The sequence below is a fragment of the Ciconia boyciana genome, chromosome 6, assembly GCF_034638445.1.
Source record: "Ciconia boyciana chromosome 6, ASM3463844v1, whole genome shotgun sequence".
NCBI classification, from domain to species: Eukaryota; Metazoa; Chordata; class Aves; order Ciconiiformes; family Ciconiidae; genus Ciconia; species Ciconia boyciana.
The window spans coordinates 42,893,916-42,910,134 of NC_132939.1; positions in this window are offsets into that span (position 1 = coordinate 42,893,916).

Below are 16,219 nucleotides of genomic sequence, written 5' to 3' on the forward strand. Positions count from 1 at the left end.
GCATAGGACAGATTTCATCTTTTTGTCTTTCATGCTGAAGAAAGATGGAAATATGAATACCCTGTTGAGCGCAGTGCTTATTGTTTGGAGTACTTCTATCAACTTGATGGCAGCGAGCGTGGTGCCTGGCAGTGCTCACAGAGCTGGGCCTTCGGATAATGGGTATATTTATAGTATATGCATTGCTTATGTACCGATAGCTGCCAAAGTAGTAAACAAACAAATGCTCTCCATAAAACAATGAGAAAGTAGGATCATAATCTTTGATCGATGAATGAGGATGACAGGTTTAAAAAGGCTTCCTCGCTCTTTTATGCAGATTGCTTTTCTGACTGCCTGAATCTCAGCCAGCGTGAGGAGGCTGAAAGTCTGGAAAGGGAGCAGGAAGAGCAGTGCCCACCCCGCAACCCGCCTGCCCTCGGAGAGGGATGCGAACCTCTGCCTCTGCCTAGTGCTGAGCCCACAGGGCAGGAGATGCAAGAGGAGGGTCTCTCTCTGGGCGCCAAGAGAGGGACAGCTGAGAGCCATGCTCCAAGCCATGCGCCGGCCAAGCTTCGCCTGCAGGAGCAGTATCATTGCTCAGGACATGGATAAAGTCTGCCGGGCCCCTTGAGATAGGTCTGCTGCCCAGCAGGGACTTCCCAGATTGGTGGAGACCTCAGTGGGTGTGAGAACGGTCTTCCAACAGAAGCTGTCTTGAAGAACGCATTTCATTGAGGTTCCCAGCCTGAACCTACTCCCTGAGGACGAGTCTAGGCATGGTTCATCCAACAAGTCCCCCAGTGGGATGCACTGGAGAGACACATTAAAACTAAGATCCACATATTGGTCTGTAATTTGGGGTTGTTTGGATCTAGGTTTTAAACCAGTATCAAATCTACCCACAAACTCTAAATCTGCATTTTCATTTCCCTCCATACACCCGCATCAAAATGAAGATATGCTCAGTGCCACCTCTTTTTTTTTTTTTTTCAAATCAGATGCAAACTAACCAATCTGTGAGTCTGATCTTGGCTCCATACACCTTCCTGGAAGTCCAGAGAGATTTAAAATCAGTGATCTTGATCAAGATGTTAAATAACTGATTAAATTCCACTTAGATCTTTGTTTAAGTGCTACTTTCTCAGTAAATTGAAATATATGTGGTTTAAGGAGCAGCTTAACTGAAAATGTGGGGCAGTTGTAACACACTAATCCAAGATAGTTCATGATGTTTTTTAACTACTAGATGTGAATGGCCTGGTTTTCAGATTGCCATGCAGTAATAGCTGCAAGTTAAATTAGTGGGTGCTCACCTCTTTGAAACCCAGGCCATAAGAGACATTCTCATTGAAATTATATTAATAATATATTAATAATATATTGAAATATATTATTAGTGTGGATCCACTAAAATAATATTATTAGGAAGGGTCTGTAGTACCTGAATAAGAACCATTATTTGTTGATTGAAATACAGAATAAAATTAATGTTGATGACTCAACTAATAACTTCATATTTAAACAGCAAGTTTCAAGCAAAGGATCCTCAGGCGTTGCAGAGATGGGAAGCATAAACATGCCATTACAATTTTAGGTAGGCAGAATGCAATTATCCGGATTGGATTCTGGCCAGAAAAACAGGCACTACCCCCTTCTATTCTTGTTTTTAAAAAAGTTCCCCAACAAAAGCAACAGCAGCTGTTACAAGAGAGGAATCCATCAGTTGCTCACACCACCCACCTACTTGATTTAAACAGCCTCAGTTCCTACCACAAACAGACAGCCAAAAGGAAGACACTGGCCAGTCACCTACATGTGGAAAGCTGCATGCTAATTTTCTCCTTCCTCTTGGATTTTCTGCTGGAAACATTCAGATTTCTTCCTCGAACAGATGCTTTACTTTTTCCTGGAAGAAGTGGGTTCAGAGCTGCTTCGAGTGGGGTGAACCTGCTGGGAGGATTCACCCTGTCAGCCAAGACATACTGAAACATGCAGGGCAAAAACCTGTGCCTCCTCAGACATCCCTTATCGCCCGCCACCCTCCCATACACATAGCATTTTTAAGTGTGCTGCTGCACCTCCACCATTTCCCTTTGCACTCAGAGTCACCAGGATCTTTCCTGAGGAAGGGATTTTACAGATACAGATGGTAACTAGCTCTGCGCCCACTGAGGTTAGCATGGAGACCGGAGCTCACAGAACGCTCCCTGTGCCGAGGTGAGGCTGCAGAGCAGCGTTCTCCAGCATCAGCATCTTCCACCACTTTCATATCCCAAAATAAATATGCTTAAAAGACAAGTGTTCTCCCTATGGTTTCTCCTTAAATTACTAGGCATTACATACTCCCTCTGGGATTCAAGTATCAGTCACAGAACAACCTCTGATGGCCATTTAGGATTCACAAAAGCCCTGTTTCAGTGGAGAACTCAAGCCTGGCTCCAGATGACCAAAAACTGCAGGTCAGGAGAGCACTTACATCCTGGAAAAAATGAGTAGAACTTAGGCACACGTCTAAATCCTCCCTGAATAGAGAGGAGATTATTCGTGCTTAAAATGCACATTTATATGCTTTACTGTTTGGGGGCCCAAGACTTACAGAAGAATTGCACTGGACCAGTACTGAACCCTGCCAAAAAAACCACCATCTCTGTCTCTTTCCCCCTTTAATGCCTCCAGAGCTGTTAGCAGACCAAGGCTATTCTAGAACTAAAAAGGGAAATTTATTCAACAAGCACTATAGCAGGTGGCAGCTGCTAAACAATCTGCCACCAATCAGCAGTTTATGAAAGAGAGTAAAGAATCCCATAATAACTCACAGTTGGGGAGGGAGACACCGAGCCTGCAGTTACTGAGGGAGGCTCGTAATTAGACAGAGTCAACTTTTTGGCAAAATTATTTCTCCTAAAATCTGCTTAACTGGTAAAGTCGGCACTCCGCAGCTCCTGCAGGCAGGACAGCCACAGCTGAGCCCGCTGCAGTGTAAGCCGTAGGTCAGAGCTGGGAGGCTGCTTGGGAGGGCTGAGTCGGTGAAAAATGAGGCTGGTGGAAAAACCCAAATAATTTTATCTGTGTTCTTTTGCCCATTTCCTTCTCCTGGAGAAAGTCTATCTTTACGCAAGAGCCCTGAACTTTTAGGGCATTCAGCCCTTTCTGTGACCAAAGTATGTAGATGAGTCAATGGCACAATTTTCTCCAAAATCTTCCGTGGTGCCAGTCTGGTGAGGTGGAACTCAAGCCGTACAAAGTACTGGGAAGATGGTGAGGGTGGTGTGCCAGGGCACCCGCCTCCACCTGCAGGTTTCTGCACCTATTCATCTCGAGTGAACCGAGTTTGCCATGGTTACTCAAAGCTCAAAATCCTGCAGGTATGAAATTAGGCAAAATAGATCTGAGTTCAACTTCTGAGAAGGACTAGGAAAACTCCATCCAACCTCACGATACATCTACTTTTTCCAGTTAGATTACAGCACCATCTACAGGCCTTTCCTGATGTAAAACTTGCATCAGACAGGTTGTTCTTCTATCTGTATATAAATATTTTGCGGCTTCAGCGGCATGTCTAGTGCAGTGACAGACTGCACAGTCCAGCTTAGTGTAAACAGGGCAAAATGCCTTTAGTCTGGACTGAGAAAATAGTTTGGTAACAGATGACAGACAGGTTTGCTTCTTCACAAGAAGCGGCAAATTTGTGAGTGCCCTTGGATTTGAATAGCTTGATTCTAAACCACAGTGTTAGGGGCTCCATCGATTCAGTTTTATTTTAAATATTCAACTAAAATTGCATTTCTGTTGTGCGGTTCTGTTTAGCACAGTTGAACCAGAACTGCAAGAAAGAACAGTAAAAATGCAGAAATTAGATTTCAGCTAAAAATGGAACAATACATTTTTACTGCTGTAGTATAGGCTTAAAATACTACTGTTCATGTTGGACCACATATGCAGAGCAGTAAGAACAGTTGATCCACCAGGATTCATTATACTTATCCTTAGCTGTTTGACACAGATATGAAAACTCTCTACAACACAAAACCTGGGTCATCTTGTCTGGACACTATTATTTGCTAAATTACTTGCCAGACTAAAAGAAACTTAATTGCTCCTATGCATTTAGAAGATCCTGGGATAAGCACTGGTTCAGTGTGAAGAGGGCTGTGGTGAAGAAACCTACAGCATAGCAATTAATTGTATTAAAACAGCATCCCTGCATGCAAAATTTACCTGCTCTAATAAAGCAATTCTGCCTTCATCTGAAGCATCAAACCACAAACACAACGTAGGTTGGCCATTCCTGACACCAAACCCAGTCACTCAAAATCTAGAATCAAGCTCCAAACAAATAAGAGTTAGATGGGCTTCAAAAAATCCAGACATTGAAAAAAAAAAGTCTTTGGGAAAACTTAACCGGCCCTTTGATGTTTTGGCTCTTAGGAGGTGAAATGTTATTTCAAGCTGTTCTCTGCAGCTAGGAGAGAGATGGGCCCTTTTTTTTTTTTTTTTTTTTTTTAAACAAGAGCTGAGATTCAAACAATCACATGATGAGAGAGCCTGGAGCTTTAAGACAGAATATCAAATATCACAAGACTTGTGATAATATCACAGGAGCTGGCAGCACTGTGTGAATCAGCACACAAAGTCTACTGGAAATTTTCTTTATTTGAATCTCTGCCATGAAAATAATTTAGCTCTATACAATATCTGTGTAATGCAGGGACCACATACATAAATGCCTTTCAAATAAGACATTCTCCCTCTCATTCCAAAATGGAGAAAGGGTAGGTGGACAGGGGGATATGCATGTGTCACAGTTACCACCTATGTGAGGATTTTGTTGTCTTAAATGCTGTTGTTTTAAATGCTGCGCACCCTATGGAATTAAAAGCCACAAAGTTGCTGTCTTACTGATGTGTAACAGTGCAGAGTGCACACCGACCGCTTCGGATTAATTGCACATATAAAAACAGATTTCTTTTTAAAAAGTCTGCGTGCAGAGAAGAATCATTAATTTCACTTGAAGTGATTCCCAAACAGGATATGGAGCCTCTAACAGCCCTTTGGGTTGTGCCAATTGTTTTGTGCAGGTGTTTAATCCAAGTGCTCAACCGCACGTAGGGAACAGTCATTCTGCAAGCACCGGGTGGAGCGGGAACTGCATGGTGGTGTCACATAGCTGCAAGGGGTTGATTCCTCAAAATCAGCAGAAACCTTGGGAAGCTGCTAATTCTTGTAAACAAGAGCCTGGGTTTTATGGAGCAAAACGGAGCAGAAAACACTGAAGTACACGAGAACCAAATCCCTTCTGCGAAAGCCTCTTTTATTACACTACTGAAGCACTAAAACCTGCCATAAACAAGCTGATTGCTCATTTCAGCCTCTCTCTGTGTCTGCAGCCAGGAAAAGCAGCAGCAGCCACAGACTGAGTTGAGCTGCTGGGATAGGAAACATCTCCTGAAGGTCAACACTCCTCATATTTTTAGGTTTCGTTAGAACTTCCTCATTCACGTGGACTTGAAAACAATATATACATATTTAGGACAAAAGCTGGGCTGCGATTGTTGTACGTGCAATACGTCCCACCCTTTGCTCCACTTTGTAATGCAGCAGGTTGATATGAGGCTGCAGAAAGATTGGATGGCTCTGGGATGAAGGAAGGGGAGAGGTCCCAAGGCGTCACAAAGGGCTTTTGAACCTACCACATCTGAGCGTGCGGAGTTTGAGAAAAAGAGAGGCTCCCTTAAAAGCCAATATGGCACCTGTGAAACGGATTGCATGCCCGCCTCTGTCTTCCAGGAAAGCGGCTCTGCTACAGGAACCAGGGTGAGTCAGTGGCAGTATCTTGGGAGGAGGAAGAGGAGGAGGAGGCGGCGGCAGGAAGGCTGCACCCCACAGCCTTGCACAATCAAAATATGTATCCAAAGGGACAGTGACTGCAGAGCTCTGTGTGGGGCTGTCTGCAGAGGCTGAGTCACAGTCTCAGACCTCTCCCAGCTTTTTGTCCCAGTCTTTTTATACAAGGCCACCTGCCATGGCTTTTTCTGCTCTAGGTGACTCAAGCAAGTCCCCAAAGCGGCTCACATTGGACAGATACGAAACTCATTCCAGGCAATGACAGTGTAGTAGCTTCTAGATAAGTGGAATCAGGACCTCAAGCAAAAAAGGTAGGAAACTATTAAATGGGTGTGAAGGCTATAGATGATGCTGCTGATCAAAACCCAGGAGGTCAGCCCCGAAAGGTGGGATGCGGTCTCAGGAGAATCTGCACTCCAGCCTGCCTTGAGCGAGCAGCAGCTTTTACTCAACCCTATTCAAAAATCTGTGTTGCATTAAATATTGGCAAGCCAAATAAGTGAACTTACTGGAGCAGCTGAAGCACAGAAACTAACACGCGGCGGCGATGTGACTTACAGCACCCGGCATGCCTGGGATGCTCGACCACAGAGATACCCAGTTAGCGCTTCCCAGCCCACCTTCGAAACGCCACGCCAGCCGGCACCGGCTTGGTGCCTGCCGCTCAGGGTGGCAGCAGCCCTCCCCGCCTGCACTAATACCATCGAGTCTTTCTACAACACATGAACTGGAAAACAATTTATTCTGCTGAATGGAAAGGTTGGCGCCACGGGCAGGGGCCATGGCTGGAAGGAAGCGCGCAAGCTCAGCCTGTGTTTCACCAATGAAATGTAACTGGCATAAAGCAAGTGCATTCGCTAATGAATTATTCCAAGATAATTAACAGTCTGAGGGAGACGCTTCCAACAGCTTAATGCTTACTGTCAAGGGAAGCTAGTACCAAGCTCAGCACTGTCTCGCCAACTCACAAAAGGAAACAAGACAAAAATAGAGGGGAGGGAAACACCAAGGAAGAAAATACAGCATCTGTGAGCTGTTAATTACGAAGGTGCACATGTTGGAGTAACGAGGATGTTAATAGAGTTTTATTAGGAGACAAGAGAACCATTTTCAGTAGCTTTGTAAAAGAGCCAGAGCCCAGTGGTCCCAACACTGGGCTGGTGCAAACGGCATTTTACTAAAGCCCATACGGACCTGACGTCGGCACTCGGCACTTTCTGCATCACACAGCTGGTGAAACTGCCTGCGCGGCGCACGGGGAGCCGCAGGGGCCCGTGACTTTTCCCACACTCAGTGGTTGCACGCCTGGTTTTTGACATATATTTGCATGTTTCAAGCCATAGAGAGTGTTTGTTTTCCAGTCTGAGTACTGGCTGTAAGTGTAAAACTCAGCCTGCTGAGGTGCTGGGGAGTCATAGCCCCATGCCCATGAAGAGCAGCAACTAGCATACGCAGCCTCTGCAGGGAGGACACCCACGTGAGATTAGTAGCTTACCCACGTATAGCAGGAAAAAATAAACGGCAAAGAATCTGATATCAATCTTACTCTGCTCTTTTTTCTTTTTTTTTTTTAACCATGCTCAAGGCAACATAATTCAAATGCTTCTGTGTAGTCATTATGCACACAGCCAAGTTGAGCTCCCACTTATTAAGGAATATTTAGCACCCTTACTCTGAAGCTCTCGGATCAATGGAGTCCACGTTCTTAATCTCACGTTGCTCTTGCTAACAATGTGGTTACTGTAATGTTGGCCCTGATCCTCAAAGGAAAGAGGATATTAGAGCAGAAACCTCTGGTAATGAAATCTCGTGTAATGAAAGAGTGTTTACAGTGAAACGTTCGTATGTTGCCATCAAATCAGAGCCTTGCAATGTGATTTCTGAAAGCCTCTGTAATTATACAAGCACCACAAAGTGGGGTTGGGTGGCGGGCAGGTTATTTACCATTTATTGCTACCACATAACACACTGTAACTCTGCAAGCAAAAAGGGTGTGAGGGATAGCAGTATTTCGCAAAATACACACAGCACAATTAAGAATCACAGGCTCGGAACGTTTATAAGTGCTTTCAGTATATGTTACTCCTTATTAAAAATGAACTGCATGCAGCTCAAGAGAAGGTCTTATACCTGTAGATAAGGGAGAAATCTTTCCAGTGGATGGTAAGAGAGTGAAACAGCCAGATTAATGAAGAGGGAGCATGTGAAAAAAAATTAAGCATGGTAAGGAGAAAGTACATGGGCTATGGAAGTGCTACCCCTGAGGAACAAGGTGGTTTAGCCTACCTCATACCAGGTGATAGGTGAATCAAAGCAATCTTCTTGTCATCAGTGGTATCAAAAGTCTAGAGTCCTCACAGTGCTGTAAGTGTGAACAGAGGCTCTGCATCTGCAAATCCTCTCCATGTGATGATCCTACAGCAGAGAAAGAAAGTTATCTGTGTTAGGAAGGGTTGCAGGATTAAGTCCTCGGGATAGGAGTTTAAGCAAAGGAGGGCAGAGTGACTTGCATGCACAGGTGCTTCCACTTGTGTCAAGAAACGCAGTTAAGATATTTGCTTTTGGCTTGTACTCTGAGTTAAAGCTAAGTGTGACTAAAACCAGCTTCACCTCTTGCAGATCTAACGATGATTGTGACAGCCAGCAGCTCACTCTGCTACAAAAATAGTAAAACTTTGCATTTAAAACATCCTTTCAGGATGTTCTCAGCTTACTTTACATAGACAAATCTTTACCATAATGAATGCTCAAATTCTAATGCAATTCCAGTTCCTCCAGTAACAGCCATATACACGGACACACTGGCTGAGGAAAGGCTCAGAGCAGGATTGCAGAGGGACTCAGAACACCCTGGTACCTGGTTCATTAAAGTCAACAGTAGTGTCTGAAAATGCACATAGACTAAAAGGAGTTTCTCTTAAGCATTTTGTGAAGTGTAAGTGGTGAAAATGAGAATTTAGAAGTTTGTCACAGCCTACACAGTCCTGGTTTTTCTCTTCCTTTGCTGGAAGCCCTGCTATTCACTTTTCAAGCTTCTAATGAGGTATTGATGTATGCAAAGTGTCACCTGTTAGATTCAGGTGGTTCCTGAGCAGATGCTGTTTGCCACTGTGGGCACCATAATTACAGCCCAGAGGTCCATGTTGCTTAAGCGTACTGCATCCCTTAGCCACTGGCCAGCACCGTGTGAGGTGAACAAGAAGATCCATAAAAAGCCATCAGTGTTTGGCTCTTGGTCATCAACTGATTTTCAGAGGTGGTGCAGAGGGTAGTAAGTCAGCTACTAAGCAAGCCAGAAAACCAAGCATCTCCACCACCTCAGCCAGCATGTCAAAAACACATCCATCAGCTCGGCCAGCTTCTGCCAAGATCATCTTCCATCAAGATCACTCTTTCAGGATAGAGTAGGTGCAGCCTGTGAATCCAGTATATTCAACAGTAGAGCTTGGAATCTACATTAAAAATTGGAGCTCATTTGATCTAGGCACTGTACGGACACACGAGACAGTTCCTAACATGGGGTATTCAGTGTCTGCACAAATAAGGCAGATAAAGGCTGGGAGGGAAAGAGGCAGCGCAACTCCCCCATGATCACAAAATAAAGGAAGAACCAGGAACAGAAGTGCTGTAGCCTACCCTGTCTGCTGTGCTGTTCAAGGACCTTTTATTTTCTGTTCATTACTTGTTAATTATTTCTGAATGCTGGAGAAAGCAAAAAGCTAAAGACAAACAAGCCCCCATAGGGTTAGAAAACATCCCCGCTGTAAGGCAGACTCAAATTGGTTGAGTTTGCAGCCAAAAGAGCTCCCAGGAGAGGGAGCAGAGCTTGCTGCTACAAGAAAAGGGTCAGTTGGTTTCTGAAGCAACGAGCTGGTTGGTTTCTGAAGCCTGTGGACTTATGAACAGAGGAGGTAAAGCTTGAAACAGAAACTTGGAGAAAATGGCACCACGGAAGCTGCGCGTGCGTGAGCAGGCTGCATCTTCCAGAGGACGGGAATGTGCGCTAACAGGCTGCCGTGTGCGAGCATGAGATGACGGAGACACACTTGTCCCACAGTAAATTTGACTCCTTTGGGGTAGGGCTGCCCCTGGTTCTGCACGCTCTGTCACAGCATCACAGCTTTTTAAAATCAGGGCAGCTGCGTTACTCTAACCCTGTGTCCCTGTAAACTAACCAGCAGACTTAAAACCATCTCAGTGCCACTGAAATCCCACTTTTCTGTACTGAGGAGCAAGGGGCTGGTGGACTGGGTGTGCACGTTGGTGGACAGCATTCAAAATGATTTGAAGGCTGTATGAAGTGTGGGCATGTAAATATTATCAAAGCTACTCTGGCTCAACTTAGATGCTGTAGATGCTTATCCAATTTTTACAATAAACTCACCTCAGACACCAAACTCCAGAAAGTGACTTCCATTTTGAGGTTTTATATTACATCAAGTCACAGGTCAATAAAAATTTAAAAATAAGACAGCTGCATAGAATTTTATAGCAATGACACAAAAATTGTGATTTCCAAAAAAGAATAATTTTTTTTTCTCTTCTGTAGACTGAACTTGAAGAGCAATCACTTGTCTAGAAAGAAATACCCTTCAGTTAAAGCCTTCATAAAGATTTTAAAACCCTAATAATGATAAAGGCCAAGGTTTAATTTTTCTGTACTTGCAATACCTGTGCCTACACACATATGCAGAGATATTCTCTATGGCTTTGCTCAGCATTTATCTTTCCTTTTTTATCCCCCTCAACAAAATTCTCAGGTAAATTTCCAACACATATCCATAGCTATTTTAATATAAAGTTGTTTTTAAAAAGCATTTGTAGGAACTAATTACCAAGCACAAGAGATCTGAGAAACAGTTTTCTTTGACAGAGTTAACACTAACGTTGGGTCAGCAGCAGAACCCAACTTTACAGCCGTTTGCAGCATTTATTACAACAGTGCATAAATAAGTAATCTGAAACTGTCCGCTTTTACTTCTTGGGTGAGCTCTGCCCTTTACACTGTGACTTTCATTATGAATGATGGGGACAGATAACCACTCCTTCTGCGTGTGACCCGTGACCTGTTCAGCACAGCAGCAGAGGAAGCGTGCAGGCAGACACGCACACCACCGACGGCAGCAGGTCCGCAGGCAGGGAGGGCTCTGACGGGGCAGGGACAGGCAGCTGCCGGCTCCCCAAACACCGTCTCTGCTCCTGGGCATGGGTAGTTAGGAACTTTTTCACTGAGAAGCTGCATTAGTCTCACTGTGCTTGACAGCCACCAGTTGACCTACCCCTCCAAAAGAGTGTGTAATCCTTTTTTGAGCTCATTTAAACTCGTGGTCTCCACCCAGGTTAAAAAAAAAAATAATCCACAATTCAATTAGGAACTGTGCAAAACAAGAAGTTTCTTTTATTTCCTGCCTGAAAAGTTCACAGGTTACTCAAACGACGCCACAGCACTGCTGAGCACTTTCATCTCTCATTGGCTTCAAACAGCTCCATGAGCTCTTAGCAACTATCAAAAAGTAAGCCCAATATAAACACATAACCTGAATTACACAAACATTTCCTTTCTCATTCACGTTTCTCAACTCTAGAGAAATGTTGACTTTTATAATGATGTTTTAGACATATTGGGAAAGCATGTAACCCATTACATAGCCATAAATATAACTATGAAATTACACGGGTTTTCTGATCTTAAGAATTAGCAGGGATATGAATGTCCCAGTTTGCAAAATCAATGTATATATTCAACTTAAATGTTTCTCAGTCAAAACTTTTTAATTTCCAGTTCAAATAATTATTATGAGTGCTGCTCTGATCTTCCTGCAACAGATCTAACTCAAGTAACAAAAATAAGAGAAAAAGCTAAAAAAGGAAATCAGAAAGTGAAGCCTCTGCGATGAGAAGGTCAAAATATTGTTCAAATTTGAAACAGAGGCAGTGGCGTTTATGCCAACGCATTCTGTATTACTCATTGCTTTTCCCCAGCTGGGTAGGTATGCCAAGCATTATATTCTGCTGGGTTTCAGGTATGCTTGTGTTGGACGTTGCTCCACAGATACAAGATATAGAGCTACAACAGAGGGAGTCATATACATTGTGCTCCTATACCATTCATTTGGTTGCAGAGCCATAATAGTTGCTATGTCACCACTAATTCTCTCTTTTCTGGACAGCTTTTTTATGTTATGGCTGAGACTGTACTTATTTCTTTTTAGTGACTTGGTAAGGTAGATAATACTTCACACAGGTCTCTCGCTTACACACATGCAGGCAGAGTACAAGCATGCTTTGAAAATGCCACCACGGTTTCACAGAGTGCAGATGACTGACGTGCAATTCATAGCCACTGTAAGGCGCAGGCAATCAAAGCGGTGATGGAGAGCTTCCACTAGGTAAAACATGGCCCAAATAAAATTCAGAAAGGTTTAACATACTCACTGCAGATGACGAGGATCCTGAATAATTGCTCCAGGGAGTGTGTGTAGTATACAACCATTTCAGTGTACTAAATCAGAGCGGTGATTTGGTTTGAATTAATGTCTCTCTACCACCACTCCTGCATTGATCATGCTGCCAGACCCAAGATAAAATGTCTATCAACAGCCTCAAGGAGCCAGGGAGAGATCGGTAGGTGCTGGCCACTGGTGGGTTGGGAGGTTTCCCTCTCCACAGCAATGCCCTGGTAGGAACACGAATGTGAAGAGTGGCAAGTAGGTTGTTTGCAGGCAACACACAATTAATCTGTCTACCTCTAAACATGCACAGTCCAGGACTGCAGTTAATTTACAGGTCAATCTCTCATCTCCAGATCCCTTTAGTTCCCTCTGCAATGCTTTCTAACAGGTCTTAGTGGTTCAGCTGCATAGTAAGTCTCACTAGCATGAGAAACTGGCACCAGGAACTAACCTCACTATTAAAATAATGCATTTCTTGTTAATCTTTGCATTTCTTTTACATGGAAAAAGCACAAGATTAAATTAAATTACATGGTAGAATTACTTCTCTTGCCTATCTTAATTTTAATTTGCTGAATAAAAATTATGAACATGATGTGTAGATGGAGATGCAAAGAAATAGAATGGGTAGAAATAAAATCTGAAGTCCACCAGTAATTTGATTCAGCTCATAATTTAATTGTGATCATCGACGGCTCTTTTTAAACAGTTTCTGGTCTGTTTTAGAAAACTAAAAAAACTATCATCATTGGAATCAACTCTGATGGGCTTAGTACTAGGACACAGCATTTTGGAAGGGGATTCATGTGAGTTGTATTGCTTTCCATGGATCAGCTCTAATGTAGGACACAAAAGACCCCGATCTGTCTTTAGCGTAATATTCTCCAGTCATACCTTTTACAGTTTATTTGTAAATTTTGAGCAGAAAGCAAGAGTCTTGAACTTGTTCCATCAGGCACCTGATAAAAGTCTCATAAAGCCATAGTTCGCCCTCATTTTGTCCTACCCATTACCTTCTGCCCTGTGGTTCTGTTTGAGGGGTTCATTTTTTTTGGTGGAGGGAAGGCAATGGAATTTTTTTTAATATACAGTTGCACCTGCTGAAAATTCATCATGTCTGTAGAGGGAGGCTAATCTAAATCCTCTTCACCTGCCATTTTTCCTAGGTTACAGGAACATGAGATGTATTTTCAGTTCAAAGGATCCAGATACCATTTACAGAATTTCCAAAGGTGCTCAGTGTTGACCTGGCAGTGTTTCCTTTAAAAGTGAACTTTCACTTGCCATCAGTGCAGAGTGGGTGAACTAGCACCAAGCACTTTTGGACGCACCCTTAGCACACTAAATGGAAAATTACTTCTTTAAGGATCATCCTTCTATTTTCTTTTATACCATCTTACCCACTCTTATTCTTCTGCTTATCTGTGGTCATCACATGGGTCTCATATCTTCAGAAATGGGTCCCTTTTCTCAACCCTAGCCACTGTTATTTGACCTAATGCAAAAGCCAAGTGGTTTACATTTGTTTCCTTTTCCTTACCTTCACCACATTTTTTTTTTCTCAATGAGCTTCACAAAATAACTTTCCTAGCCTTGCCATATAAAGTGTATTCCCTCTGAAGCCACATTGGTAACTTTTATCAGAGCACACTTCCCCATATATCTTGTGATTTCAGCTCTTAAAATCTCCAGGAACTTGCCTGCAACTGAAGTAAAATTTACTAGCCTATTATTTCCTATTACTGTAGTGCTTCTTTCATAGACTAAGATAATGTTAGTTTCCTTCGTGTCCATTTACACCCCTCTGCCTCCCTACAGAACTATTAAATATTGTTATTCATTCAGTATTCTCCTACAGTGACAAAACCCAGCACGCTCCTATCCCTCCTGCTTGCCAAAGACAAGCCAGCAACCAACTCACCTGAGATCACAGATGCTAAAATTTACAGATGTGGCCTTTTTTTGTGATCTCCCTAAATAACATAGGTCTCTTATAGGTTTTCTCGGGATTCCATTTGAACTAAATAATAGCTTTTTAGAAATATACACTCTAAGTTTTAAGAATTTCCACTGATGGGAAATCCACTACAACCTATATGAATTTTAGATGAATTTGGCTACCTTCAGTTTTGTCTTGTAGACGGTGAGCAAGTCAACCCTAAACTTTCCTTCAGCGTAGCTAACTACACACTTGCACATGTGGCTCATTTATGAACCTATTCATCTTGTTCCAGCCTTTTTGGGTGGTAGACCTCAGCAGGGGACAGGCTCTCCATCGCAGCAGGGTCTGGCAGAGGGGCAGTGCCACCAGCCAGCTCCTGCCCTGCCTTCCACAGTGCAAGCACTGGGCTGTGCCACAGTGTTGCTTTAGGAGCTGACGTTACACAGAGTATTCATCACTGTTCCTGAGGCTTTGCTGGCAATCTGAGCCAACAGAAAGTGAATAGAAAATCCATTAATTCAACAACCAAACCTTCTTTCTGGGTTTTTCTTTTAACCTCCCACTCTAGGTTTGCACAGCCCAGTAAAACCTTCATTCTTAGCAGCAAGAAGCTACCTTTTCAATAAAAGCAAGTTTCAGCAACCGTGAATGCTAATACCACGATGTTATTAGTAACTTCTGGTGACTATCACCCTGATCCCCCCTTGCTCTAGTCAATGTAAGCTTTTACCATTTACACAAATGGGTGCAGGATCAGAGTCCCTCTCACACAACACTAGTCCAGCATCGCCGTACCCCGATTTGTGTGGCAGTCCTGTTTAAATCAGTGGGATACAGTTCCAAAGCTCAGGAATAAATAAGTATATCTTGGCATTTTTACCCAAAGTTTATATAAATCTCCAAGGTCTGTATAATTAGGTTTAAAACATCCTATATTATATAGCAAGACTTCTTGTATTTCTAGGGTCCTATTTCTGCCAGACTAAAGTTCAGAAATGCACAAAAATGTTAAGGAGCACATAGACCAACTCACACATATAATGGTGTAAGCTACACCTTGTAGATAAAAGTGTGTATTTAGAAGGGGGGGGATTGGGGGCAAGGAGGGCAGGTTTTCTTCATGCAGCAGTGAGGATGGCATAACCACTGAGTGAGAAGAAACATTTTCTACAACATTCATTTGCAAAGGGGAGACTGGAGCATTTCCGCTCCCCATGGCAGAGGGAGAGTGCAGGGAACCCTCTCTGGCCAGGCAGGTGTTCAGAGGTAAAGCCCAGTGAAAGGCAAAACTGGACAAGAGATAACATACACAGTTCTGGCTTTAAAACACACTTTTCAGGAGGGTAAGGGAAGCGCAAAGTAGACATCGCTACCAAACCTGTCCTCTCCTGCTCTATAAGGCATAAAAGAAATGACTCACGCTTGCAGGAAAGCAACGCGGCTGATGCAGCCCTTAACAAAATGCTTTCTCCAGGTGCCTTGCTCCCGCAGCTCGGTCCTCGGCCTCTCTCCTGCAGCCCACCTGTGATGGTGTAGCTGTTGGCGATGCTGCTGGTGTGGCAGATGCTGCTCTCTGGGACAAGGACCCCGCAGTCACTCCCATTTCACAATTCTTGGCCACAAACCCTTTTCCTGGGTCAGGCCCTTGAACAAATTGGCTGTTACTGCCTTGCCTAGCAAACACAAAGTACCCCAGGGCTCTGCTGCACCCTGATGCTCTCAGGGTCACCCTGAGGAATTTTTCACTTTTCCTATAATCAGATTTTTTCATAGGCGGGCCAGCCTATGAAGGCCTTCTGGGAATCTCTCCCCCAGGCATTTCTCTGGAGTCAATCTTCTGCTAAAGCAGCAAGTAGCTCATTAGCCATGAGGAGGAGTTAGGTGGCCTTGCAAATGCCACTTCCCAGAAGATTTGAGGACAGAGACGCCGGGGCACCTCCAGGGCTGCCGGCTGCTCCCTGGTGCCTTTGCACTGGCTGGCAGTGCCAAGGGGGCTGGC